Below are 27,295 nucleotides of genomic sequence, written 5' to 3' on the forward strand. Positions count from 1 at the left end.
GCATAAAAAGTCCATTACATCTGGTAATCAGTAGAATCCGATGACCATAAAAAATGCAAGCAACACTTTGAGGAACCCCCAGGTAATTGCCATACTTAGCAAATACTAAAATACTTCAATTACAACTGCTTGCAGGATCTCTGATCTTTTTAGAATTGCATGGCAGTGTTAAGCAAGCTGAAGCAACTAGCTCACCCTTAGATAAGATTGTGCTTTGGAAACATCTTCTAAACTTGAGTGCCAGAAACACTCAAAGCTATGAGGGGCACTATCAGAAAGAAAGTGCTGATTCTTTCCACTTATTTGGTGATGCAGACTTTTTTTTTCCCCAGGTCAATAAAGCTAACTCACACCATATCTTCTTCATAGAAAATAAAGAATGCTGTTTGGCAATCTGAAGTATTATCATGGTCTGTTCATTATCCTATTTTCCTGACCACACAAGACTCTCAGTCCTGTAAAGTGCTCAGTGTCTCCTGCGAGGTGCGGTGCACCTATAATGGGTATTGATGGCACCCTATTTGCATATGGTAGGATTGGTTCCTTAAGCATGTCACCACTAGAGCTGTTTGGGACAGAATTTGAGATTTTTTTTTTTAAAATCTACACAATGGAAAATATTAATTTCTAGAGGACACACCAGCAACTTGTGTAATTTGTTGACTAATGGAACAAAAATAAAAAAACTTATGGCTTAAGACAAGCTTGACTGGAGACTGCTTACAGATAAAATGTATATCTGTACCACACCTGTAATCCACAGTGAGACAGGTTCTATATACAGAGTAATAGGAACATAGGAATTGTCATAGTGGATCACATCATGGTTTTAGCTAGTCTAATGTGCTTCCTCTGGCATAGTCTAATGTGCTTCCTCATAATGTGCTTCCTCATAGTCTAATGTGCTTCTCTGATGCCTCAGAGAAAGACAAAATATATTTACTTTGCACCTAGCTAATGGTATAATGTTTAGGGGAAGTTGTATCTATTTCTGTAGGTATGTATACGGCCTCCATTACTATATAATATAACATCCCACGTGTTAAATATTTCTATTTTGTCTTAAATGCACTGCCTTTCAGCTTCATTAAATATTCATTAATCATATTATTATGTATTATTTATTGGGTGCCATAGCAGTGCAGGACATTGCGCAGTACAGATCATGGAATTACACCAGTGTAAAACCAATGGTTGTGAGAGAATTATTAAGTTTTACTGCAGTGGTATCTAAAGACTCCGAATGAAATCAGTGCCCCACTGTGACAAGCATGGTGCAACTACATAGGAAGAGCCAGTCAATGGCCCAAAGAGTTTATAATCTAATTAGTCAAAAGAGAAAAAAAGTGGGTGAGGAAACAGAGGCATGGAGAGAAATGACTTACCTAGGCTCAAAGTTCAAGGTTGAACTGGAGACTGAATTCACATCTTCTAGGTCCTAACCCTGTGCCCTTTTCACTAGACCACATTGCCTCCAAAGAGTTAGGCTTCTGTGCCCAAGAGAGTCAGAAATTAATATTTAAAGAAAATACAAAAAGGAATAAAATGGCAAAGCCCATTTAAAACAACAGAGACCAAGAAGATTAAATAAAAGGAAAAAAACAACTTTCAAAAAAAAAAAAAGGACCAAGTGAAGGAATCATTTACAAACCAAATGAAGAGGGGAAAAGATAAACTCGGAATGTCAATGAGCAACCAGAAGGAGAAAAAAACAAAAACGGGACTATTTTACCACAGGCAAAATAATGTACAATTTTTCAGGCTCTCCAGTTAAATTACAGAAGAAAAAGAAACCTTGATACAGCATCAGCCTGTAAGTATCTCTCTCCAAGCCACCCACGTGCTGACTGCTATGGAGACGAATAGACACAGTAATGTGCATAAAGTGAAGTAATACCAACAATTCCATAAAGTTTGATTCTCCTTTTGTGGGCTTTAAGGGCGGTATGTGATAAGCAGCAAGTAACAGCAAAATTAAAGAAGCAGAACAGCCAGCAGAGCAATTTTAAAGAACGTGAAAATGCATTTCAGGCTGCTCTGCGCACCAGTTTTTCCTCAGGTTAGGTACAGAATGTGCAGGAAAGGTGCTAACTAGAATTTGTGAGGTGTTTCGATATGTTCAGACAGAAAGCTCACTCCGTTTTGCTGCCAGCGCTACCTCACACATGAATGACAATGAAGAGCAGTCTTATGTTCAGATTCCAGAGTGAGAAGCTGCACTTCATTGTTGGAATGTGGCAGAGAGGCTCTGAGAGAAATAATGTGACTTTGAATAAAATGGTTTCATTTTTGTCCCCTCGTTTTTGTTTTTTATTTTGTCATTAAAATGTTTTTTAATGGTGGCACAGGGCACCTGGAGGTTGCCTCTCTTTCAAACCAGAGGCTCTTCCATTTGCAGTTCCACCAGGCTGGACAGAGCATTGTAAAGAAAACCCTTCAGCCCGACATCTAAACTGCTCACAAGGCACTCTATAGTTCTAAGAGTTATTAGTGAATATGATGCCATGGGGGCATAAGATAGAACTGAATAGGACTTATGTGGAAAGCCTTTGATGCCCTGTGCAGAGTCTCTATGAACCATTTGATATGTAAATCATGGCAGTGCCCATTATAAAGAAAGGGGGGTAGGGAAGATAACATTTCTTCTGTAATGAATGTTTAGTTTCATGGAGGTATTTGTCCAAATCGCGTTCTTTTTCTAGATCATTCAGTTATACCCACGCCGTGTTGCTGCAATGTTTCTTGCTGGACAGCCTAGTTATTCCTCACTGTAAGAGAAGGTGTCTCATTCCTTCTCTGTCAGAATGGAACACTGGCGATAAAGAGAATATCATCATCAGAGGCTGTTTACTGGCCTCCTCCATTTAAAGAGTCTCATCGTGGAAGGGCAGGTTTTCTTACCCCAGAATATCCATATCTATCACATCACAATCTAGCAGAGGCAAAACATGAGCAGTCATGCATTGTATGCTTTACAGGAAATATCTATATTCTTTTGAGCATACTAAAATTATCTTGCAGTGTTTCCAGTACTCTGAACAGCTTTACCTTCTGACTTAAGGGAATTACAAATTAGTAATGTCAGTTAGCCTCTAAGAAGTATTCCCCCAAGGAATAAACATTTGTCTCATACGGCTCCATCCAGTAGCTAATAGCACCATAATGATTCAATCCCTGGAGTCCCTTTGGCTGGAAACTGATACCTTAATCTCTATAGTGCATAACGTTTTATCAGTCTTCTTTGCTCTTATGTGGCTCAAATAGTTTCTTTATATCATGGATTGCCCAGGCAATGAACTGCTGTCTCTTAGACTCTGGTTATCTCTGTCATGAATTACCTTTCCCTGACTTCTCATACTTCTTCATCACAGGACATTTCCTTTGAACGACTTGCTGGGTGCTCTGCACATTCTCCTGGCTCGATCTTCTGTTACAGAAGCCCATGTAAAGGCACTGTTCTGTTTGAACTAATTATACTCTAATTTTGCCCAGCTCTTTCCTTTAGCTGATACCATGCTGGAGTATCTGATTTGCACTTGACTCAGTGATGTGAGACACTCACAGAAATCAGTTCTGATGCAAACCTGAAGTCACCTAATGCTGATCAATATAGATGTACAAATTAAGAACTGACATGACACTTCTCCTGAATCTCAAGTGGCCCTAAACTTCACACTGTCCCACCAAGATCTAATGGGACCAGAAGTGGAAGTGAAAAAAATACCACAACAAAGGTTGATTCTGTGGCATTTCCAGTCAATACGAGGAAGTCCCAGAGATCTTACAAGAAAAGTATTTTCATGAGAGTTCCAGCCTAGCATTGCAAAATGCCAGGACATTCAGATAAAGTTGATTTTCCATATCCAAACTTTCGTTCGCCTTATCTGAACTGAACCAAAACATTGCATCTCTTTAGATGTTTGCCCATCATGATCATTAATACACAAACTCCTTTGTTTCTGAAAGAGTGAAAACTCAGACACACCTGATACAAAATCACAAAAGCCACCATTAAAAACTGAGCCAACTAACAGCACATACCATCCATTCCTCCATCCCCAAGCACTTACCTTGCCATTACCACATATCACAGAGCACAAAACAGCTTCAGCTGTTTCCTCTTATGAATATACCCCTTTCTCAAACTAGCAGCTTCCAGCACACTTAGTTGAGGATATCTGGTATTGTCACTTGGTATGTGGGGAGGGATTGGCTTGATAACAGGCATGATGAAACGTTGGCATTCCCCAGGACACAGCACCAGCTTAGGGCTTGTCTACACTGGCACTTTACAGCACTGCAACTATCTCACTCACGGGTGTGAAAAAACACCCCCCTGAGCAGTGCAAAGTCCAGCAGTGTCAAGTGCCATTGTAGACCGTGCCCCAGCGCTGGGAGCATATTTATTCTCCTCGTGGAGGTGGGTTTTTAGAGTGCTGGGAGAGAGCTATGCTGAGACTACACAAACCACGCTAAAGCGCTGCCATGGCTGGGCTTTAAAAGTTGCCAGTAAAGAGGTGCCCGGAGATGCACTGCAGACAGCCCGCAGCTGCAGCAAGTTAATTCTTGTAGCGTAGGTGAGCCCCAACCAGTAAGAAGGGTGTCTTTAACCAAACATTTCGGAACCTCTAATAAGGGATAGTTTGATGGACGGGCAAAGGTTCAATTTGATTTTTTGTTAATTTACTCCCTAATTCAAGTATAATTTCCATGCAGCCATTAGGGTGACCATATTTTCCCAAAGGGAAAATGGGACACTACACGTGATCGGCCTGAGACCCATTCTCCTCAACCCCTGTGCGTGGGGCTGGCCCCAGCTCTCCCAACCTCCCACTCGTGCAAGGCTGGCCCAAGCCCTCGCCTGGGGCCAATCCAAGCGGTCCACCCACACAGGACCAACCTGAGCCACCACCCCCCCCTGCCCCCGCTGCTCACCTGCGTGAGGCCAGCCCGAGGCCTCCCCTTCCACCCCACGCGCGGGACTGGCCTGAGCCTTCCCTGCTTCCCGCCCGAGGCTGGCCTGGCCCGTGTCGTTCTCCAAAGCCCTCCCTCCTGCGTGGGGCTGACGTTGCTGCCTCCTCTCCCCCATGCATGTTCCTCTGCACCCCACTAGGGGTTGCACCCCACTTTTTTGGCAAAACTGTGCATTTGTCCCGTTTGCTTTTGCCAACTGATCATCAGTTGGCAAGAGAAAACAGAACAGATGTGCAGTTTTGCCAAAAAAAAGTCGGGATGGCCAGGGTTAAAAAAGGGTCTGTCCCGGCCAAAACAGGACATATGGTTACCCTGTGCAGCCTCATTCACGGCGGATTCAGGTTTTATCATTTAAAACATATAATGCATAGCAAGTTTAAGGTGAGGTTGGTTGGTTGGTTTTTGTCTGTTTTTTAATAAATAATGAAGATTCTCTTCTCTCTTAAAATTTCATTTGAAGTTTAGTAGGTTTTGATTTTCCTGGCATACATAAGTGAAATCATTCTTCTAGGTCTCTTTAATGTAACTACACGCTGAACCAGATATACAGCTGCCTTTGCCCCTCACTGTGCCATCTTCACCATCCCTCTTCTATGCCCCTCTCCAACAGCATAGATTTGCTAATGCTCAGCCTTGTCTAAAAGGAAACAAACTCAACAAAGATTTCTAACGGAAGCACAAAGCTTTACAAAGACCATGAATGAGTCACAGTTCAGTCAGTGACATTGTCCAGAAATGTAGATAGCTGCCCGATAAAAGGTTTCAAGGCATTCCTCCTTGTTTTGCCTCAAAAGGAAATGTACTCTGAAGACAAAAAAAAAAGCAGGTTTATAGAGACTACTGGCCCAATGCAAGTTGCGAAGCTTGTGGAAGACTTCCCTAGAATACAAAGCAAGCTGCTGTGTATGGCTCAGCCAGGCGCATGTAATTTCTGCCTACGTCTATGCCATTCTTATATCAGCTAGAGGAAAGTAGAAATCCGCAGTATATGATGGATGATTTCCTGTAATTGTTGCACACAATTTAAGACAATATTTTTCCACATTGTGGAAAAGTAAATCTATCCCATACCCTTTATATAATAGATATCAGACTACCTTCTGCCTTGGGAGAAGCAGAATCAACTCTGTTGGAGTCCATGGGTTACATCAGTACTGAGGTTGGCCTTTTTTTCTGATTTTTCTTGCCTTTGGGGAAGAAAAAAAACAAAATAATTTCATCAAAAGGACACTATCAGAATCAAATTTGGTCCCAAATCTGGCCCCCGACAAGTTATTAGAAAACATAAGAACAGGAGTATTCTATGAATATAAACACACAAGACTCTCACCCAGATATTTCTTCAGCCCTGCCTTAAACCTCAACTACTGCAGTGTCTGAGAGCCAAAAAATGAAACTGACTGGGTCTAAAAAAAACCGAACCAGACTGGTTTATTTCTGCTGCCCAGACTGAGAGAATTGCAAAGAGTAAAGAGCAGCGGAACTAATGAAAAATAAGTGAAACGTTTAAAGTTAATTCTGTTTAAATAATGGCAGGTGTTACTCATTAGTAGCAAATGAGGGGAAAAAAATTAATTACATTGTGTTCTTTCAATGGGATAGTAGACCTAGAGGAGATATTGGGCTTGATTCTGCGCAACATTGGATGTTGTGCTGTTGTTTACACATGTGCAAAGTTAATACAATGCTTCCATTCCGATTTGGAGAGGGGAAAATTCCAAGTTCTTTCATACCCTGGAAAAAGTTTAGTTCGAGTTTTGAACAGAGATTTGCCTTGCTTCTTAGTTTAGCCAGGTCCATTTGCTCAAACTTTGTGTGCTTTCTGAGGCAGATATTTACAAACAATCCAGAGGTTCTGAGCAGCTTAATTCCCCTTATTTCGTTCCCGTGTGCCTTTTCTCTCCACCCTGGTGGTATTTTTGTTCTTAGTATTACAGTCACACATCAGGCTAAAGCCTAGATTGTGCTGGGCATTGTGAACACTCATAATAAGACACAGTCACTGCCTGAAGAGCTCTCTAATTAGACAATGCAGTCTGGGACACACCAGGTACTTATGGTGGTATGTAGAATCCAGATACTGCACACTCAGCTAGCACAGGTGTAAATAACAGTGTAGACCATGAGGCATAGCATCTGTTTCCTCTCTTATGCATATACCGCTTTCCCCACCACTGGGAAAGGCTCTGGCAGGGGGAAGTGGTGGGGAAAGGCTCCAGCAGTTTCCCATTGCCAGAGCCTTTCATCACCGCCTCCCCTTTGCCAGGGCCATTCACTGCTGCATGTAGCTACACACTACAGTGACAAGTGTGGATGCCCCCTGCTTTTCACTCCAAAGCGTAGCTCCACGTGTAGTGTCTGTACCCCACACGCCATCATAAGTGTAGACAAGGCTACAGCCAGACAAAGGACATGTCTACACTGCAATGTGAGGTGTGGCTGTCCCATGTATTGCCATTCCTGAGATAGCTTTGATCTAGCTACTTTAAATAATGATAGCAGTGGTGTTGAGGCAACGTGGACTTCAGCATGGTCTAGCCCCCTGAGTAGGAATATAGGTCCCAGGAATCCATGGGTGTGCAGCCCATGCTGAAGCAACTTTACTGCTATGGATAATTGCACTAGCTAGATTTAAGCAAGTTTGGGAATGTCTACATGCGCAGCAATCACACCTCTGATAACCATGTAGACAAACCCAAAGTGACTTGCCCAAGGGCATACAGCAGGTCAGTGGGAAAGCCTGAAATAGAATCCAGGTCTTCTGACTTCCAGGGCAGGGCCCTGATCACTAGACCATGCTGCCTTCCATTTTCATCATGTTTGCAGAAAATAAAGAATTCCATTATTACAACAAATGTGAAGCTTTTTGCTTTTGGCCAGAGCAGTTTGTATAACGCAATTCAGCACAACACTATGAGAACGTGTGTTTGGAAGGGTGTGTGGGAAGGGAGAAAATTGGAAAGGAAACCACGGGTGGTAGAGGAAATGGAAAAAAAAACAAGACACCGCTGGGAGGTTCGCAGTGGGCATAATCATTATACAACACCCACATGCTGTTGGGCAGGGTGTATACTCAAGGTGTGGCAAATCCCGGAAGGGCTATAGGACCATGTTGATTTGCATTGTGTGCTTTCCCCATGCAGTTCATTTCAGCTCTGACGCCTGACGAAATGAAGCACAGTGGCTTATATGGCATATTGCTGCCCTTTTCCGCTGTTCTGATACAGCAGCCTAGTCTCCTGCTACTATAGCACAATGGTTTACATTTCCGTGTGTGTGTGTGTGTGTGTGTGTGTGTGTGTGTATGTGAGAGAGAGAGAGAGAATTAAATATGGGCTTAAATGAGAGTCTAGCTGAACATCCATCCCAAGAAATAGGAAGGTACCAGGCTAATACTCCCCTTCCCATGCATGTGGGCAAGGACAGGATGGATCCCTAGCTCTAAACCCCACAGTGCAGTGCAGCAGGTGCAGAGGGAATAGTAATGCCATTAATATTAGATGAGCTGGCCAAAAAATGAATTGCAGAAAATTCCAGTTTTTTAATGGACATTTGAATAATGAAAACATTCAGCCAAACCCTATAATGTAACCATTTGAAAATGCAGTCATGGTGCCTCATGGGAGTTGTAGCTTGGCTGTCTCATGCTCCCATTCTCTTCTATAGGCCAGGCTGCCTGGTCAGTATCTTCTATGCTGCATTATGGTCTCCTTTCTTGGAGAGGGGAGGCGATGCCTCCTGGGAGTCCCTGGCCAGGGTGTATCATGCCAGATGTAGTCCAGTCAGGGAGCCTGGCCCATAGAGGAGCACAGAGACATGAGGCACCTCAGCAGAGTTTCCAAATAAAAATATTTCAGTTGTTGGCCAAAATATTTCAGTTTTCAAGCAGTTGGTTTTTCAACAATAATTGACATTGGCCATGGAAAGCAGACATTTTGCAAAATATTTTGTTTAATCAAAAACACAGTCTCCTGTCCAAAAAGTTGACTTTTTTTTTTACTAGTCCTAATGGGGTTTCCTTTATGTCTCAGATCTTGAAAGCAAATAAATTAACACCCTTCCTGTGCACAGATCACTTTAAAGCATATTAATATTCTTTATTAAAAGTATAAATATAAGATGTTATACAATGAAACTTGTTTATTACAAGGACTTTGGAAAGAGTGAAACTTTGGATTAGAGTCTTATAGATTATATACAGTTATAGACTTACAAACTATATATTTTCCCCAAATTGTAGGAGTGAATTGACACCTTGCAATACAATTATGAGTTTCTTTGGAATGAAATCAGACTATAAGTCCTCATGCAGTAAATGAAAAAGTGCCCTCTCTTCATAAAGGGGAACAATGAACCAGAATTAGTCAGTCATAGAGCTTCCATTCCTGCTATGGGAATTGTGCCAGATCAGTTTGGGGCCCTCAGATGTTTTCTTGCTGCTTACTATATGCACTCCTTAACAATCCTGCACTGGGAGTTTGCCCAGCAGCGGGGTTCTGATGGTATGTCAGACATATGCACTATATTGAATGAAGTGTAATAAACAGAGATTGTAGAAGCCTCAAAGGAATCAGAGGCAGAACCAAAGTAAATAGAAAGATTTGCTATTCTGTGCCCCTACATCTGCAAGTGACTACAGTTTCTTTAACCAATTAAAGGGACAGAGTAATATCAAATGTGAGTCAACATTTAGGTTTTCTAACAATCAGCTTGTCCAAAATAAATGTTCTATTAAAGTACTGTTTTCATTGGAATTAACAAAATTATGGGAAATCTCCCCCTGCAGTGCTTACAACTCAAATACTGAAGTATTTGTCTAGCACACAAGAACTTGCAAGTGAAACTGACTAGAAATTGGCTATAAACAAAAGTGAAACAAATTACTCTATTTTTGTTTTCATTTCAAGAACCCAGAAATCTCAAAGAGTAGTCAGATGCCATAGACAATGGAAAGTAATGGAAATGGAAAGTACATTGACACTGTAATAATTAGTAATTAGTAAGGAAATATCATGTGTTAACACCATTCCTGAAAGTTTAAAATAATCGTTGTGTTTAAATTCAGGTGCAGTTCAACATTAGGGATTCTGACAAGCACAAAAGTCAATAAGACTTAAATACTTTGCTGAATCACAGCCAGAATGGGGCACGGGTTTAAACCTGAATCACCACACCATTTTCTCCAGCACTTCCACGTTTCCTAGAAGTCTCCTCTCCAAGCAATGAAGATACTATGCCTAGCTGAGCTTTGTGACATTTGGCAGGACCACAAGAAATGGGGAGTCAAACTGCAAATGTATTTCCTTGCCCACAATTAGAATAAGCAGCTCCAGGTTGTGTATGAGGCTGATGTCACACTTCGTGTATTGTGCTGCTTTTTTTGTGATCTTTATAATTCACTAACTAAATTATTTGTACAGAAGACTCATTTTGTTATGGGAACCTCCCTGTTTGCAAAGAAAATGAACACTTAATTTGCCCTTACTGTGTTGTTTATTACACTTAATTTGCCCTTACTTACTGTTTATTACATCTGTGTGTCCCCTTCAAACCCCCAGTCCTAGGTCTTATTTTGGTGTGCATTTAATTTGATAAAAGATTGTCAGAATTGGGTTAAGCTACTAGGAGAAGGAAGGACTGAAATGAATCTTCTGAGATATTGTTTTTATTGTACTTAGATTTTAGCAAGAGGAACCACATTACTTTCAGCTGCTGAAGAGAAAATTAAGGGATTTGAACACTTACTGATTGTTGTCTTGCTTTTTCTTAGAGCATTACAAATCGAGAGGACCCAAGTTGCAATGATCTGAACTTCACGAGACTTTGGATTCATTTTGGATCTGGGTTTTAGTTCAGTTTAGTTTTTAGTTATGAAAAAATGAAGTTTGATCCAGTCCTGAATCCTGATTCAGGCAAGAATTTCCCCCAATAGTTTACATTTGTTCATAGAAGGAAGTTTGATTTGGGCCAGCCTTTGATGAGGTCTGAATATAAACACATTTTGTCTGACCTAGTCAGCTCCTACATTATCACTTTGTGTAAACTAATCTATATTATTATGCAGTATTTGATTAGTACCAACTGTGTGTTCAGTACTGTACAATACACACAAATATAGACAGTCCCTGCCCCCAAGAGGTTACAATCTAAAAGAGAACCACTGAAAAGACATGGCACACTTGGAAATCTAGAGGTAGGAATTGCTTAACAGGTATTATTTTTCTTTATAATTAAAACTCACTTCTCGTGAGCCTTTCAAAAGAAGTGGGGTTTGTAGAGGGTTTTGAGGGACTGGTGATGGTGCCTATTTTTATAATGTCAAACTCTTAATCAGCTGCTCTCACTTGATGGAAAACTATGGCAAACATTATTGTACAGTGTTTTTCCCCCTTCATTCATATTTTAATACAAGAGACATGAGGATGAAAATAGAACCTTATTTTATTTAAGAGCTATTTTTCCTGCTGTTTTTCCCCCTACTTAAAACCTTTATCCTTTAAGGGTGACAAGATAATTATTTCCACAGCAACCAATTGTGATGTCACAAAGAGGATTATGATTTCAGCAACAGAAGCAGAAAAAAAACCCTTAAAACAAAGAACTGGGTGTTATGCAAATAATACATAGCAAAAAAAGTGAGTAGAAGAAAGGCAGAATCCATGTGCTATGTGGGCAGAGCTCTCTCTCTGAATGTTTCCTAGAAATGTCAGACATCTGTATCATCAGTGTTGCAAATCTACAGATCTACAGCAGCAGAATTATCCTTGTGGCTTTGATCATTTGCCTCTCAAAGAACTGACTGGAATACAACCCGTTTTGTTCCCCCATGGTTCAAGCGGGTCTCAAATTTGGGAAAGCAAGTTCCTGCATCTCTGATCTGAGACTACTTCTCATGACCCCTAAATATTGGCTATTTATTTTCCTACCTAACAGAACAAAATGAATAGCCACTGCAACTCCTATGTGGACATTGGGTTATAAAAGCAGGGCTCTTGGAAACGCACATTCCCAAATCTAATTGATCCTTAATAAGGACGTATAGTTAAAGAGTAAATACAGTAGAACCTCAGAGTTATGGACACCTCGGGAATGGAGGTTGTCCGTAACTCTGAAATGTTTGTAACTCTGAACAAAGTGCAGTTCGGACTCCAAATCCCGCAGCTGACACTCCAAGCCAGGCTTCAGCAGCAGCTGAGCTCCCTACTCAGCGCAGGCATGAGTTTGCAAGATTGTCCCACTCCTGGAGGGGGGGCGGTGTGTGTGGGCTCACAGCCCCAGCATCTTTCTATAAGTGGCTGCCCTGTGTGTTGGGGTTGGGGGGGACAGGCAACCCAGATCTGCCTACCTTTAAGATTCAATACAGGTACAATACTGTATTTGCTTGGGGGGTTGGTCTTTTTTGTCTCTGCTGCTGCCAGATTGGTTACTTCTGGTTTCACATGGTGTCCAGTTGACCAGTCAGTCCATACCTCTGGTATTCATAACTTGAGGTTCTAATGTATTTCCTTAGTAATCAACCCTATGAAAGCTCCGTTACCATAAAAAGTACCAATTATTTACATTGCATGTTTGTGATGGAGTAGTGAGCGAGCATGGAGGAAGGATTGTGAAAGGGTTAGATGAGTAACATACATTATTTGTATTCAAATTCCTTCATGTGCTCCAGGGAGTAGGCAGGATGACCTGTTAGACAAGATCCTGGACTGGGTAACATGAGACCTGCAGACCTCCAACTCAACTCAGAGATTTCCTGTGTGACTTTAAACAAGTCACTTTGGCCCAGGTCCTCAAAGGTATTTAGGCACCTATTCCCCATAGGTATTAAGTATCTGAATACTTTTGAGGATCTGGGCCTTAATCTTTTTATGGATCAATTCCCCCATATTAAAATAGGGAATTTTTATGCTTTCCTTACCCTTATAAGGGTGTGGTGCAGATAAAATTCATTAAGGATTGTGGGGTGCTCAGCTACTGTGGTGTTGGTGTCCTCTGATGGGGTGCATTAAGCTCTCCTGTGTGCCTCCTGTCAGCAATCCTGCACTCGTTCCTTTACTCCCAGCACTCTCTGTGGGTTGTTGACCTCGTTAGTTGGGTCTTTAGTGGCTCAGCCCTCTGGCTAAATCACACTGTTCAAAAACAGATGAACCCTTTCTAGGATATTTAAATCCAAAACAATCACAAACAAAAAAAGTCCTTCAATTCCTCTGCTAAAGCTGGTCTCAACCCCTCCTTCCTGAGGGAACCTTCTCTCTTCAACTCCTCTTAGGCTCCTTTAAATCCAGTTCTCTAGTCAGATTTCTACAGGAAACTTATCCCCTTCTCAGGGCTTAGTAAAAAGTCCTCACTGGGACTGTCTGTCTACCCTCACCAGGGTCTTCAGCCTTATCTCTGAGCCCTTTTAAATCCAGCCCCTTTCCTTCGGTTTTTAAACTAGCGGTTCTCCCTTTCTGGGGCCCAGGGACCCAATGAACAACAGTCACACTCTGCTCCCTTTAACTCTATCAGTTAGATGCTGTGGTTTTTCCTGGGCTTTTTCCCCACTCAATCCATCACCTTCACCTGTTTTCTTAGGGTTGAGTTCTCCCTGCCTTATCCCTGTCTGAGCAGGGTCTCTCTGTCTTCCAGCCCTCCCTCATCCTCCTGGTCTAAGCCAGTAACTAGACAGTTCAACCCCTGTAGCACCTTTTAATTGAGCCTGCTGGGCCCTGATTGGCCGCTTTCCTGCAGCCTTTCTAGGCAGACCTAGAGGACCCTACTTCACTGCTCCTTTTCTGGGGCAGGGTGAGGTAGGACCGCAAGGCCTCCAGCAGAGGACTCAAAGGGCCTGGTTTACCTCCCCTGCTGGAGGAGGCCACAGGCTCTGCTGAGTCTTCAGTCTGGTCCAGGTGGAAGGGGCTGATTGGTCCAAATGTATTATGGGCAGGGTTAAGGGTCTACAAAGCTGGTTTGTAGCCCTGAGAAGCTCACTCCAGCTTGGAAGCTGAGTCTATTCAGAAGTCTGCTCCAGAGCTAAGGTGCTCACACTAATTTGAGGGGTTAATATAGATCAGAGTCTCATTTCAATCTGGGAGCCTGGTATGGTTCAAAAGCTGACAGCACTTTAGAAGCTTATTATAGTTCAGAAGCTTGCTCCATTTTAGCATAGTTCAGGAGTCTGTTCTAGCTTTTGGTGCTAACTCCAGTCACAAGAGACCACTATAGCTTCTGAAGCTTAGTTGGGTTAGGACCTAGAGATGGCAGGTTTTAGTTCAGGGTTTCTGCTAGATATCTTTGTGTCTTAAAGTTAGATTTATAAATGGGGGAGGGGGAGTACTATTGTCATTTTGTAAGTTAAATGAACATACTCCTTATGGGATAGTAACATTAAAATCCATTCTTTTTTAGAGCCGGCTGAAAATGGGATGTAACTTGTGAAAAATTTATCTCCTTGAAAATTGAATTTTTGAAAATTCTCACCAACTCTGTGTCATCCATATTTTAATAGACTCCTGGCTCTTTTCCCATGTCACTGGATGTTTGAGTCAATGACCCACAGCTCACAACTGTAATGTGATGGTTTTCAAAAGTTCAAGTCTAAGCTTTGTGTGTGTGTGTGTGTGTGTGTGTGTGTGTGTGTGTGTGTGTGTGTGTGTGTGTGACTAGGGTCAGTGGTGACACTGTAGACTAATACTGTGCAGTGCATTGACCAGAAGATACTTAATCAAAGTGTGATTCTAGTCCATAAAAGGGTTGTCATTTGATTTTCTGCAGTCTTAACAATATACCTCTCCTCTTCTTAAAAAACAAAAATACTGACAGTAACATACCAAAGATATAAGACAAAAAGAGCAGCATATATCTATGAGAGTGTAGTGCATGGATTTCACGTTCTATAACAGCAGATGACAATACGGTTCCCAATATCCCAATGAACAAAAAAACTGAATGAGTTCATAGCTTTCCGTAAAATGATTCAAATCTTCAAATGGTGGATATTTTTTACCACACAAACTTGTGAGTGAATATTTTAAAAAAAGCAAAAATTGAAAACACAGGGAGCACAAAAGATTGCCATAATCATTCCTGGTGAAAACTATTAGAATGTGGTTTGTGCAGATAGTGAAATAACCCCATGCTGGTAGCTCAGAGACATCTGCAGATTGAATTCTGTCAGATCAATATAAGAAATGTTTTTTCTATACTATGGCTGTGCTTTCAATACAGGATCAACACTTACTGTAATAGGCAGCAAAATGCAGCTTCCATGTCTTGTTCTGTATCACCATTTCAGACCTGAGTTAAAATATGTAAAATATTTTTAGCCATGTCACAAAGGAGGGATATATTTCATATCACTCCACCCACCTGCTTCCATTTTTGTGCCTTGTAAAGTCTAATTCTAAAGAATAAAGCCTCCAGCAACTTTTTAGTGGGTGCTTCTGGTCTGAAACTGAGGATTTATTTTATATAAACAGACCATTAAACTCTTTCATATATTCTGAGAAAGGAAAGAAGACCTGATCCAGCCATCTTCCTTACTATGCTTGTTCTCACTAGAATGGATGGCTCCTCTCTTTGGAAGAGACTAGATATGGTAGAAATACTGTTGAAACTAGCAAAAGTAATTAAACTGATTTCAAAACTAAGACATCTACAAAGTGATCTTCAAGGCTAAAATGTAAAGGTTCTGTATGTTGAAAGACTTGCTATCTTCTGTACTGGTCTTGAAAGTACATAACCAAACCCCCTCTGGTGAGGAAACATACTACTTTGTTAAGATGCTACACTCTTTGACCTATGTTCGCCTCACCAGATCACAAATATAGGAAAGCCTTTAAAAGACAGGTTGTTCTTACTCTGAAAAATAAAAACAGAATGTCAGCAGTTTTTATTATTATAGCTCTAGGGAACTAAATTGGAATTTTTTTAAGGTAAAGGCATCAGACCATTAAAGCGTATCTGTTTATGGTTATAGAAAATGGAATAGAAGATCTTTAGCATATACTGTATTCATAGTGTCATCAAAACATTCATTTCAGGTCTGGGAGGTTTATTAAGTTGCCTTTATAGGTTGAGGGTGTATATACAGGTTTCAGAAATAAGGTCATTTCAGAAGTCAAACTACTCGGGGGAATGGTGACACTCCAAGACAAGCTTTTTTAAAGAATATTTAATTGTGGTTGTTTCTCTTCCCACGTAGACAGTGGCTTGGAGAAACCACTTTTTCATGAAAATAAATTTGCTCTATTCCCAAATGCAGTTAGACATCATCCAGCAAATCCGTGTGTTACCTCATAGCTAATCCATTTATCTTCATGAGCAAAAAAAAAAAAAAAAGGCCATACAGAGAACTTTCCCCCTTTTTTTAATACTCAGCCTTGGTGATCTGGAAACGGAGCCAGAGCCACAAATTAATCATACCTAGCATCCTGATGTTGCAACACATGGATTGATGTCATCTTGAATTGATGCCACATCTGGATGTAAACCTCACAGGCCACGTCAGGAAGTCATGCCACAGCTATTTTGTGGTTATCTTCAACTCTGCTTGACAGCATCTTCTCTTTCCTCCCCTTTGCATCCCTTCCTGGATGCTGGGAGAGACGAGCCTTATTTCTCTTTCCTCTCATTTCTCCTCTCCAGCCCTTTTTCGCTGTTGGATGGGGATACCAGCATCTCCTATTAGTCTGCTCTGAAGGTGAGCCCAAGCTGCAGAGATCATATCTGGATCTTATCTTTGACAAAATTCCAAGGTGTTTATTGGAAGTTTTTGTTCAGGCTCTTCTCTAATTTGCTCACCTCCTAACATCTAAGTGAGTGTCAGGGGCCATGGGACAGGCTAGGTGACTGATGTTGTGTTTGTTTTCTCTAGCCATGCAATAAGAACCACAGAAAACAAGACAGCCACACGTGTAAGCTCCGAGAGTAGGTATCCTACCACTACCGTGGAGTCGCGGCCCCAGGGCTGGGAGAGAGCTCTCTCAGCGCTGTAAACAAACCACCCCCACAAAGGGAGCAGCTACCAGTGCTGGGAGCGCTGGTGCACTGTCTACACTGCCAATTTACAGCGCTGAAACTTGCAGCGCTCAGGGGGGTGTTTTTCCAACCCCTCCCCCCCAAGTTAAAAATTTTGCAGCGCTGTTAAGTGGCACTGTAGACAAGGCCTTTCTCTGCCTTTTAACTCACTACGGAACTTGCAAATTAGAATTAGGCCAAAACCAGTTAAATTAAAATGAGAGCCAACCCGAAACTTTGCCCAAAATTGAAACCAGGCCCAAAAGTTTTTTTGAGTTTGAGAAACTTTGATTAACTTAAAGAATTCTGGCTTTCCTATTAATGCAAGGAAGGCTGATCTCATGGTATTTCTAAACTCACAAAAATCATTGGAAAACTCATAAAAATGTTTTTTCCTCAAGGCAGTGGGCATTCTAAGTAATGATCCTGGGATCTAGACACACATAGTTAAGTGGCTAGAGTAGACGGCTGGATAGGTACATGGATGGGTAGATTGGACAGATAAATTAACATCCAGCTCAAATGTGTAGACTCAAGAGGTTCCAGTAGTTCACATAAGGAACATAGAAGCATCCAATGAGTTGCTAAACCCTAAAATGTTATCTACTTACCAACTGGAAGTCTGCAATACAGGCTAACCTCCAATACTGTACCAACTCTACAACAAAATTAGAAATCGTTTCTTGTAAAGATCACTCAGATTCAGGAGTATGACATGTCTGTGGCACTGATGTTACTGAATTTTATTTGAGACATAATTTTAATTTTAACTACCGCTTTGTCAAACTAATTCCAAACATTCTTCCAGAATACACTGGATGCTAAATAGCCTCATGTGCATAATGCACAGCTGTAGTAAAACTGCTTAATTATGGGTTGTTTCATGCTGTTTATTGCATGCCCATCAGTTTTTGGATTGCCATTAGTGAGCTGCATTTTGAAGTTGCATGCTAAATTTTGCTGTGGCAAATTAGAATCTACCAAGAACATATTAGCAAATAAAGGAGTACATCTGTTTCAAACAGGGGATTTTCTTTATATAATGAAGATTGAAAGACTCGACTGTAATAAAGGAAATGCTATATATACTAGATCCCCAATATAAAGCTGTTATAAATAATCTCACTATCTAATAAACATTAGGGTCAGGTAGATGCTCTACACTTTATGTAGGGGCAGCATTGACTAGGGCCTTGGGGGCAGGATCCAAACACTTTATTTAGCTCATGTGAGGACAGCAATGCTATAAATATTCAAGAGCATCTCAAGCAGAAAGAGTTCTCCAACTCTCCTGCCAATACTGTTATTCTTTGTCCAGTTTCAGCTACCCCAGTGGTTCTTATTGTCCTGATTCCTAGGCTCTGGTTAGTTCCCCTTGTCTCCCCCATATTATAAAATCAGTTCCAGATCCAAGAACATGAAGGTCCTTTGATGATTGTTACAGCAAAACTTCAAGAAAAATCGCTCCAAGATAGTGATACCAGCATATGGAAACCATTGGCTTTAGGGCTCATTTTTCATAGTAGTGTGATTATTTTATAGGGCTGTATCTCATCTACTGTCTGACTAGGCACTGAGTTGTGTCTCATTCAAATGAAAGGTTTCTCAAGGTTACTATTGAATGGGAGCTGTAATGCTGTTTCTTGTTTCCGATGTAGAGGAAAGACATGATTTTGGTAAGATGAGTGTTTGTTTAACATTACTGAGCAATGAATAAGGCCTCCCTTGATCTTCCTGGACCTTTCCCATGTTGTAGACTGTTCAGTTAGGAACACAAGTGGTGATATATATGTCTGAGTAACATGATTTTTTTTCCCTCTGAGCTGGTGTCGTAACAATTCAAGCATCTTTTGTGGTTAAAACGAGGAGTCCTTGTGGCGCCTTAGAGACTAACAAATTTATTGGGCATAAGCTTTTGTGGGCTAGAGCCCACTTCATCAGATGCATGAAGTGAAAAATACAGGAGCAGGTATAAATACATGAAAGGATGGGGGTTGCTTTACCAAGTGTGAGGTCAGTCTAACGAGATAAATTAATTAACAGTAGGATACCAAGGGAGGAAAAATAACTTTTGAAGTGGTAACGAGAGTGGCCCATTACAGACAGCTGACAAGAAGGTGTGAGTAACAGTAGGGAGAAATTAGTATTGGGGAAATTAAGTTTAGGTTTTGTAATAACGCAACAACTCCCAGTCTTTATTCAGGCCTAAGCCATATTCACATACCCTTGGCAGATTCATTGTGTTATAAAAACATAACTTGTTTGCAATAAACATATAATCAAGTATGTTTTTAAAAGGGTAGGTTGGGCAGCACTAGACGCCGCAAGACGGGCACCAGATAAACAATTTACATTAGGAATAGTTTTATTGGTAATGCACTGAAAAAGAGGAAATGTGCCAAATTTTACAAATAAAGCAGAACAGCATTCTGGAGTGAGGATGTTGATAAATGTAGAAAGGATTATATATTGTGAGAGCAAAAAGAAAGTGGGGTTTTATCATGAGGTACGGTCTCTGTTCTGGGATTTTTATGATTAATGGGGATAATACCTCTATATATTTTACTGTGTAATGATACCCTTTATAAATTGTCCTTTGACTAAGTTTGTAATAATACTTCAATAGCTGACATGCTGGAGGCTTGGGTTTGAGGAGTTTTATGGTCTGAGCTCTACCTCTTCTGACAAGTGTGAAGTGCAGGCATGAAGCTGGTGATTGGGAAGTCCTATACAGCCATTGAATGCTACAATTAGCTATTTGAATTTGATGTCCTGTTAACCTTTGACTCACCAAGACATGATTTGCCCACTGTAGTAGGAAGAGGGCCCGAGACATAAACCTTTGTGTCAGAGGCCTGACCCCAAAGATAACAGGAACACATTGACCCATCCTAGCGCTAAGGTCAGGATGACAGCATGACGGATAGAGATGTTTTGATCGGACAAACATGTACAAGGTAATGGGTGGCACCTAACAACGTCAGAGGGGCCATACATAACTTGTTTGTATCGGTGTATCTGAGGGGGTGTCGGGGGTCTAGTCAAGGGGACAGTGGAAAGTCCCAATTCTGACTGAGCTGGCCCATTGTCACGGGCATACATGTGTTCACGTATCTGTAACCATTGTACTGTGGCATTAGCACTGTGCTTCATCAGCAATAAACCTGAGCAAGTTCCTTCACTGAAAACTGAGTCTGTGAATTTCTTGGGCAGTTCAATTAAAGTCTGCGCAGAGCTGGGACAGCATGCTGAAAGAACACACACACAGACGATATCTGACCACACCCACCTGTGGAAACATTTGATGCATTGGCATGCTCATACTAGTATATGCACCAAAAACATCTTTTGGATAAAAATGTCAATAACAATAATACCTATCTCTTATATAGTGCTTTCATTAGTAGGTCTCAAAGCACTATACACAGGAGGCCAATATCATTATCTATGTTTTGCAGATGGGGAAACTGAGGCACATGGGGTGAGCTGGCTTGCCCAACGTCACCCAATAGGCCAGTGACAGAACACAGATCTAAGTCCCTGTCACTGTCCAGTGTGCTGTCTGCTAAACAAAAACTTTGTATTTGAACTTTGACCTCCACTCCCATTGATTTCAGTGGAAGTTAGGTACCTAAATACCATTGAGGATTTGGGCCCTTAATCTCTGGGTCTAATTTTCTCATCTGCAGATGAGGATAAAAATATTTTGTCTGTCTCAGATATTTAAATTATAAGATCTTCAGAGCAGAGATTGTCTTTTACTACGTGTTTGGACCAAGCATTATATGTTACTGTAATACAAATAACAGCTATAAGGTGTTATTTCATAAACCATCAATCCATTTTGCATCACCTACAGAGTTTTCCCCACCAAAGTAAGTAATGAAGCAGGTAGCAAAATTGTCCCCTATCTATAAAGATTCCCCATGTTCGACGCTTCCAGCTCTCATTTTCTCATTTCTTTTTTATCCACATAAAGATTTGGAAGCAAGATACTATGTTTCCATTAACTGAGCAAAGCTGCCACCTGACTAAGGAAGGGTTAAAGAAATAAATAGCCCCTCAAGAAATTCCATGAAAAACACTGAAGATAAGCACATGGAAAACTCAGACAGCAGGCCTTCTGTTAAGTATGTGACAGAAATTTCTGTGCTTCAGGTAAGGAAGATAGAGACTCTGTTAAATTATATTCCCTGTGAGTGTTGCTAAGGCATACTTGCACATATTATATGAGGTAGAAAATTAGTACTTTGAATTGTTATGGTTACATTTGCAGTAAAATGTAAGTGTTTGCAGTTTTTCAGAAGTTTGCCTAGGGTTGGTCATGCAGTTCACCCACCGAGAAGAAAATTTACTCACTGTAAAGTGATGAAGCAGATTAACGGTTATAAGGAAAACTACTGCAAATTCTAACTAACAAACTGGTTTTGTTCGAGGGGATTAACCTAGAGATGAACAGGCTTTAGTGCCAGCTCTTGGCTCTAAGTTTAAGCTCTGAAGGGACCCCCAGATCATCTGGCTTGACTTCCTGTATATCACAGGCCACCACCACCACCCACATCCACACATTAAACCCAACAACTGAAATTAGCCCCAGTGGTGAGCTGGAGCTGGTTCGCACCAGTTCATGAGAACCTGTTGTTAAATTTTGAAGCAGTTTTAGAACTGGTTGTTAACCCGCTTCCCTGCCAGGGGGCGCTGCAGCTTTGATGGGCTCTGGCTGGGAAGTGATGTAATTCCTCCTCCAGCCACCGGGGCGCTGCACTGCAGGAGCCATGTAGGCTGCCACCTGGCCCTGGGCACAGGCCCTGTTGCTGCTGCTGTTCCCCTGACCCCTGGCCCTGGGGCTCCCGCTGCTGCCTGGTGGGTCCCTGGCTGCTCTGCTGGGCCTGGGCTGCATCCTGCTACTCGGGCTGCTCCAAGCCGCTCTCCCCATGAGTATCTGCCACCCCCTGCCCGCAGCCAGCCCCTGCCACACCCCCTGCCTTGCCCGCACCAGCCCCGCACCCCCTGCCCTGCCTGCAGCCAGTCCCACAATCCCTGCCCTGACCACACCACCTCGCACCCCCGCCCACAACCAGCCCCTGCCGCACCCCCTGCCCTGCCTGCAGCCAGCCCCGCACCCCCTGCCAGCAGCCAGCCCCTGCCACACCCCCTGCCCTGCCCGCACCAGCCCCGCACCCCCTGCCCTGCCTGCAGCCAGTCCCACAATCCCTGCCCTGACCACACCACCTCGCACCCCCGCCCACAACCAGCCCCTGCTGCACCCCCTGCCCTGCCTGCAGCCAGCCCCGCACCCCCTGCCTGCAGCCAGCCCCTGCCACACCCCCTGTCCTGCCCACACCAGCCCCGCACCCCCTGCCTGCACCAGCCCCGCACCCCGTCCTGCCCGCACCAGCCCCGCACCCTCTGCCCTGCCTGCACCAGCCCCGCACCCCCTGCCCACAGTCAGCCCCTGCCACACCCCCTGTCCTGCCCGCACCCCCTGCCCTGCCTGCAGCCAGTCCCACAACCCCTGTCCTGCCTGCACCAGCCTCGCACCCCCTGCCCACAGCCAGCCCCTGTATCCAGCCAGCCCCACACCCCTGCCTGCATCCAGCCCCTGCCACACCCCCTGCCCTGCCCGCACCAGCCCCGCACCCCCTGCCCTGCCCGCAGCCAGCCCCACAACCCCTTCCCTGCCTGCACCAGCCCCACACACACCCCCTGCCCTGCCCACACCTGCCCCGCACCCCCCCCTGCCCTGCCCGCACCAGCCCCACACACCCTGCCTGCAGCCAGCCCTGCTGCACCGCCTGCCCTGCCCGCACCAGCCCCGCACCCCCCTGCCCGTGCCAGCCCCGCACCCCCTGTCCGCAGCCAGCCCCTGCTGCACCCCCTCCCTGCCCGCACCAGCCCCGCACCCCCCTGCCCTGCCCATACCAGCCCCGCACCCCCCGCCCCGCGCCAGCCCCGCACCCCCCTGCCCTGCCCATTCCAGCCCCGCACACCGCTGGCCGTGGCAGCCCCGCACCCGCTGTCCGCATCCAGCCCCTGCTGCACCCCCTCCCTGCCCGCACCAGCCCCGCACCCCCCTGCCCTGCCCATACCAGCCCCGCACCCCCCTGCCCGTGCCAGCCCCGCACCCCCCTGCCCTGCCCATACCAGCCCCGCACCCCCCTGCCCGTGCCAGCCCCGCACCCCCTGTCCGCAGCCAGCCCCTGCTGCACCCCCTGCCCTGCCCGCACCAGCCCTGCACCCCCCTGCCCTGCCCATACCAGCCCCGCACCCCCCTGCCCTGCCCGTACCAGCCCCGCACCCCCCTGCCCTGCCCGTACCAGCCCCGCACCCCCTGCCCGCAGCCAGCCCCTGCTGCACCCCCTGCCCTGTCTCCAGCCAACCCCTGCCACACACCCCCTGCGGCCCTGCCCGAAGCCAGCCAGCCCCACACACCCCTGTCTCCAGCCAGCTCCGCACCCACTGCCCTGCCCACAGCCAGCCCCGCACCCCCTGCCTCCAGCTAGCCCTGTCCCACGCCACACCCCTGTCTGCAGCCGGCCCCATGTCCACTGGTGCCCCGAAGTTCCCAGGACAGTAACCCTGCCAATGAGGGGAGCAGGGAGCAGCTGGGACCCACAAATGTGCACACCCTAGGGTGACCAGCAAGTGTGAAAAATCAGGACGGGGTGGGGGGTAATAGGAGCCTATATAAGAAAAAGCCCCAGAAATCGGGACTGTCCCTATAAAATTGGGACATCCGGTCACCCTAGCACACCCCCAGGGAGTGGCGGGGACCCACACATGTGAAACGGAGCTCATTTCTAGATCAGGCCCATCTTTTTTAAAAAGAACTTTAGGTGGGATTAACATACATCCATATTTTCCCGGACATGTCAGGCTGTTTGGTTCTTAAATCGCCGTCTGGCAGGAATTTTTCAATTCCTCCTGGGAAAATACGGACGTATTTTTTCTTGTTAAGCATGACTCCCAATGACTCAATGCATTGCCACATCTTATGGCGAAAGGTACAAAAAGTACATACTGTGGTACATCCCTTAAATCCGAACTTTTTATAGGGAACCGGATGTTAAGATTTTGGCAGCTCATCACTGATTAGCCCAAAGTATTACAGCCCGTAGGAGACTAAACGGTTACTAGCCACAGGCAGAAAATAGGAGAGTCTGAGGCGCACCAGTGCCAAAAACCCTTGCAATGGCAGGGAACTGATTGAATGAGATATACTTCGATGATCCTGGCACGTGACCCACACCCCATTAGTTGTATAGGAAGGAAAAAACCCCCAGTGTCACTGCCAATCTGACCTGGGGGAAAATTCCTTCCACACTCCACATATCGTGATCAGTTAGACCCTGAGCATGTGAGCACGAGCACGTCCATGAACCAGCCAGCCAAGCAGTTCAGAGAGTGAATTTTCAGTGCCACCTCAGAGCAACAACCCCCGCTTCCCCATTCAGTGAACCATCTGCAGCTGTGGCATTTTCAGATGCTGCAAAGGAAGGAGACAAAAATAAAACATCCCGCACCTCTCAAGAAAATATTTCAGGGAAAACATCTCTTCCTGACCCCTGCAGGCTGAAAGCCTGAAGCATGAGATTAATAAAGATTTGGGGTGTGATCCTCCATATACTTTGAGCCAGTGTAAACCAAGAGCAACACAATTAAAGTCAGTCATTACGTGGGTGTAAAACTGGTGTTTGTGAGAAGAAAATCAGGGCCTCTGATCAGGCCAACTGATTTGGGTGGGGCGGTGTTGTCTTTCCTAATGAGGAGTGTGGGCTATGATGTGCTGATCTAGTTACTATAGCAGTTAGAAAGGATTTTTAATAGGATAAGTAACTCTCGTATTTTCAAGGAATTACATGCTTTTTCTGTATGTATACCATATGCATGCCAACAAAAAAACATACACATGTGACTTAGGTAAAGTGCTCTTTTACAGATGAGGAACTGAGGCACAGAGAGACTAAGGGAGTTGACCAAGGCCATCCAGAAAATCTCTGCCAGAGCACAGAATTAAACATGGATCTCCTGGATCCCAGGCTAGTGCCCTAATGACCGGACTCATCTTCCTCTCAGTAGCTGCACTGTCCAAAGCTTCAATAAACCTCATTTCCTGTATCTGCCAGACAGCATGTTGCATGAACCACTTATGTTACCACATGTGCGGGATGTTGTTACCATTTCCCTTTTCTGTAACAGTGTATGTGCACCAGAGAAAACTACCTTGCTGAATGACCAAGTTGGGCCTTTTCTTGGGTTTTCCATGCCCAAGCCATATGGTGTGGGGAAATACTTCTGTACAGGGAAACGGTTACATTCCAAAATATTTTTCAGTGGCTGCCGCATTTCTGTGAGTGAAGGTCATGGGAAATCTGTGGATGCATGTCAGAATCACTCAGTGACCAAAGAAACAAGAGAGGAGCTTTTCACTTAAAGCCCAACACTCATTCTAATTGCTTTCATAGGGCCCGGTCCTGCCGCATGCTGAGAGCCTTCAACTCCCATTGGGCCAAATCCACAGCTGATGCAAATCAGTGTAGTTTTACTGGCTTCCTTGGATGTATGTTAATTTACAACAGCTGAACATCTGGCCTCATCTCAGTCAGGTGCTCAGGAACACTATTTAGGAAATGACTTTATGTATGTATACAGTATTTATGCCAGCCTAGAGAGAGACTGAGATTAAATGTTTCCTTCAGCATATGACTGAAAGCCAGGATTTCTGGGTTCTATTCCTAGCTTTTACACTGAATCTCTGACCTGTGTGACCTTACAAATCACTTAGAACCAGATTGTGCCTGATAGATATTGGTACATGTTGGATATAGGCTAGGCCAGAGCCACTCCCCACACTGGGTGGAGGGCTCAGAGGGAAAACTTTTGATGAAAAATGCTGATGCAAACATTTTTATTTTCTGCTTTTGTTAACTTTTCTTCTAAATCATCCAGGTATTTGATGTGGTGGGGTTGCTAAAAAACTTGAAAATTTGCCATGAAAACAAAAGCTTTCTGTTGTGTGGTACAAGCATTTTCCAGTGGGTGGAGGGACATTTTTATGAACATTTTCCACTGGCTCTAGTGCTCAGCCTTTCTCAGAAGGTGTCCAACACCTCCAAAAATTGAGTGGCTAGCAAAGAATATTCCAATATTTTGGAAAAGAATCTATTCACAGATGGGCTGGGGAGAAACCATTATGAAAGCAGCATTCAATTTCTCAGTTATTTGCCTGGTAAATGTATTTGACTCTTATTTTGTATGTTTAGGGTAAAGACAGAAGTTCTGAGCTTTAAAATATGTGTTTGACTTCTGCTAGACACCCAAAAGAAAGATCTCTTTATGTACCAATAGGGCTCCCTCTCAGTTGGAGTTTGGAATGTGATGTTTAAACTGCTCAGAACAGGATGCTTTATGGAGTAAAATCATTTACTGAGAGAGAAAGGTGAGAAGTGGGTCCCTTATTTCCATATAAAAATAGCCTGGAAGCACACGTGGGAATGTGTTAAAGAGATAACGATGCCCGGGGGGGGCATGTTTGAGTTCCAATGATACTACTCCACAGCAGAGTATTGGCCCAAAATTGAACATCTCCTTTTATGGCAGCAGTAAGAGAGTGAATCTGTCTCTGCAAAACAGCACAGAGATGAGGTGATGAGGGGAGTGATTAAAAGGTGAACCCAGTGTTGCCTTGTAAGCCCGGAAGCTGCTCCATGAACTGAAGTTACTCATTTTCCTTTAAAACAATCACCCTCAACCACAAAGTGGAGGCTCTCCTAAAGGTTACCTCATTATGGCTTAGATAATAAACATTCACTGTTTAAATTTAATCAGAATAAAAATTATAGGGGCACTTGTCCAGATTGTCATGTACAATATTCTCATGCTGAGCTATTAGTTAAAAACAAAGGTCACCATTACCTCTTTGTTGCCTGCTAATATGATTTTGAATATTACTGCTTTCCACCTATTACTATTTACACTGGGAGATTGGCTAGGCTCATTAATGTGAATGAATGCCAGGAGATGACATCATTTACATTTAATTGTCTTGTTTATCAGCCGTGTCTACATAGTTGTTTTAATAAAGGGCAGAGAAAGATAAAGGGTACATTTGCATTCTCTCAGGAGCTTCTGACAAGGGTCTAGAATGTTGTTGACATTTATTGTTTGCAAACGCGATAATCAAATAACAGTTCTATTAGCAATTGTTGCTCTGGGTTTTTTTTGCTTTTATTTTTTCCATTAGGAGACATTATTTTTTTCTTGGCTCCTGGGCTATTAATGGCAGTATATGCTTCCAGAAAGCCCTTGAGCATGTGCTCAACTTTGA

General features: G+C 43.6%; 1 long non-coding RNA gene across 1 annotated transcript in view; it reads left to right on the forward strand.

The window, feature by feature from the left end:
- The window catches only part of LOC123370471, a 50,890-nt gene extending 25,861 nt beyond the window's left edge, over nucleotides 1–25,029 (forward strand). The window contains exons 4-5 of the long non-coding RNA XR_006579423.1: nucleotides 20,948–21,126; nucleotides 24,908–25,029. This is a non-coding gene — a long non-coding RNA (uncharacterized LOC123370471). The remainder of the gene's footprint in view (nucleotides 1–20,947; nucleotides 21,127–24,907) is intronic.
- The last annotated feature ends 2,266 nt before the right edge of the window (nucleotides 25,030–27,295 follow it).

Source organism: Mauremys mutica, chromosome 4 (assembly GCF_020497125.1).
Source record: "Mauremys mutica isolate MM-2020 ecotype Southern chromosome 4, ASM2049712v1, whole genome shotgun sequence".
NCBI classification, from domain to species: Eukaryota; Metazoa; Chordata; order Testudines; family Geoemydidae; genus Mauremys; species Mauremys mutica.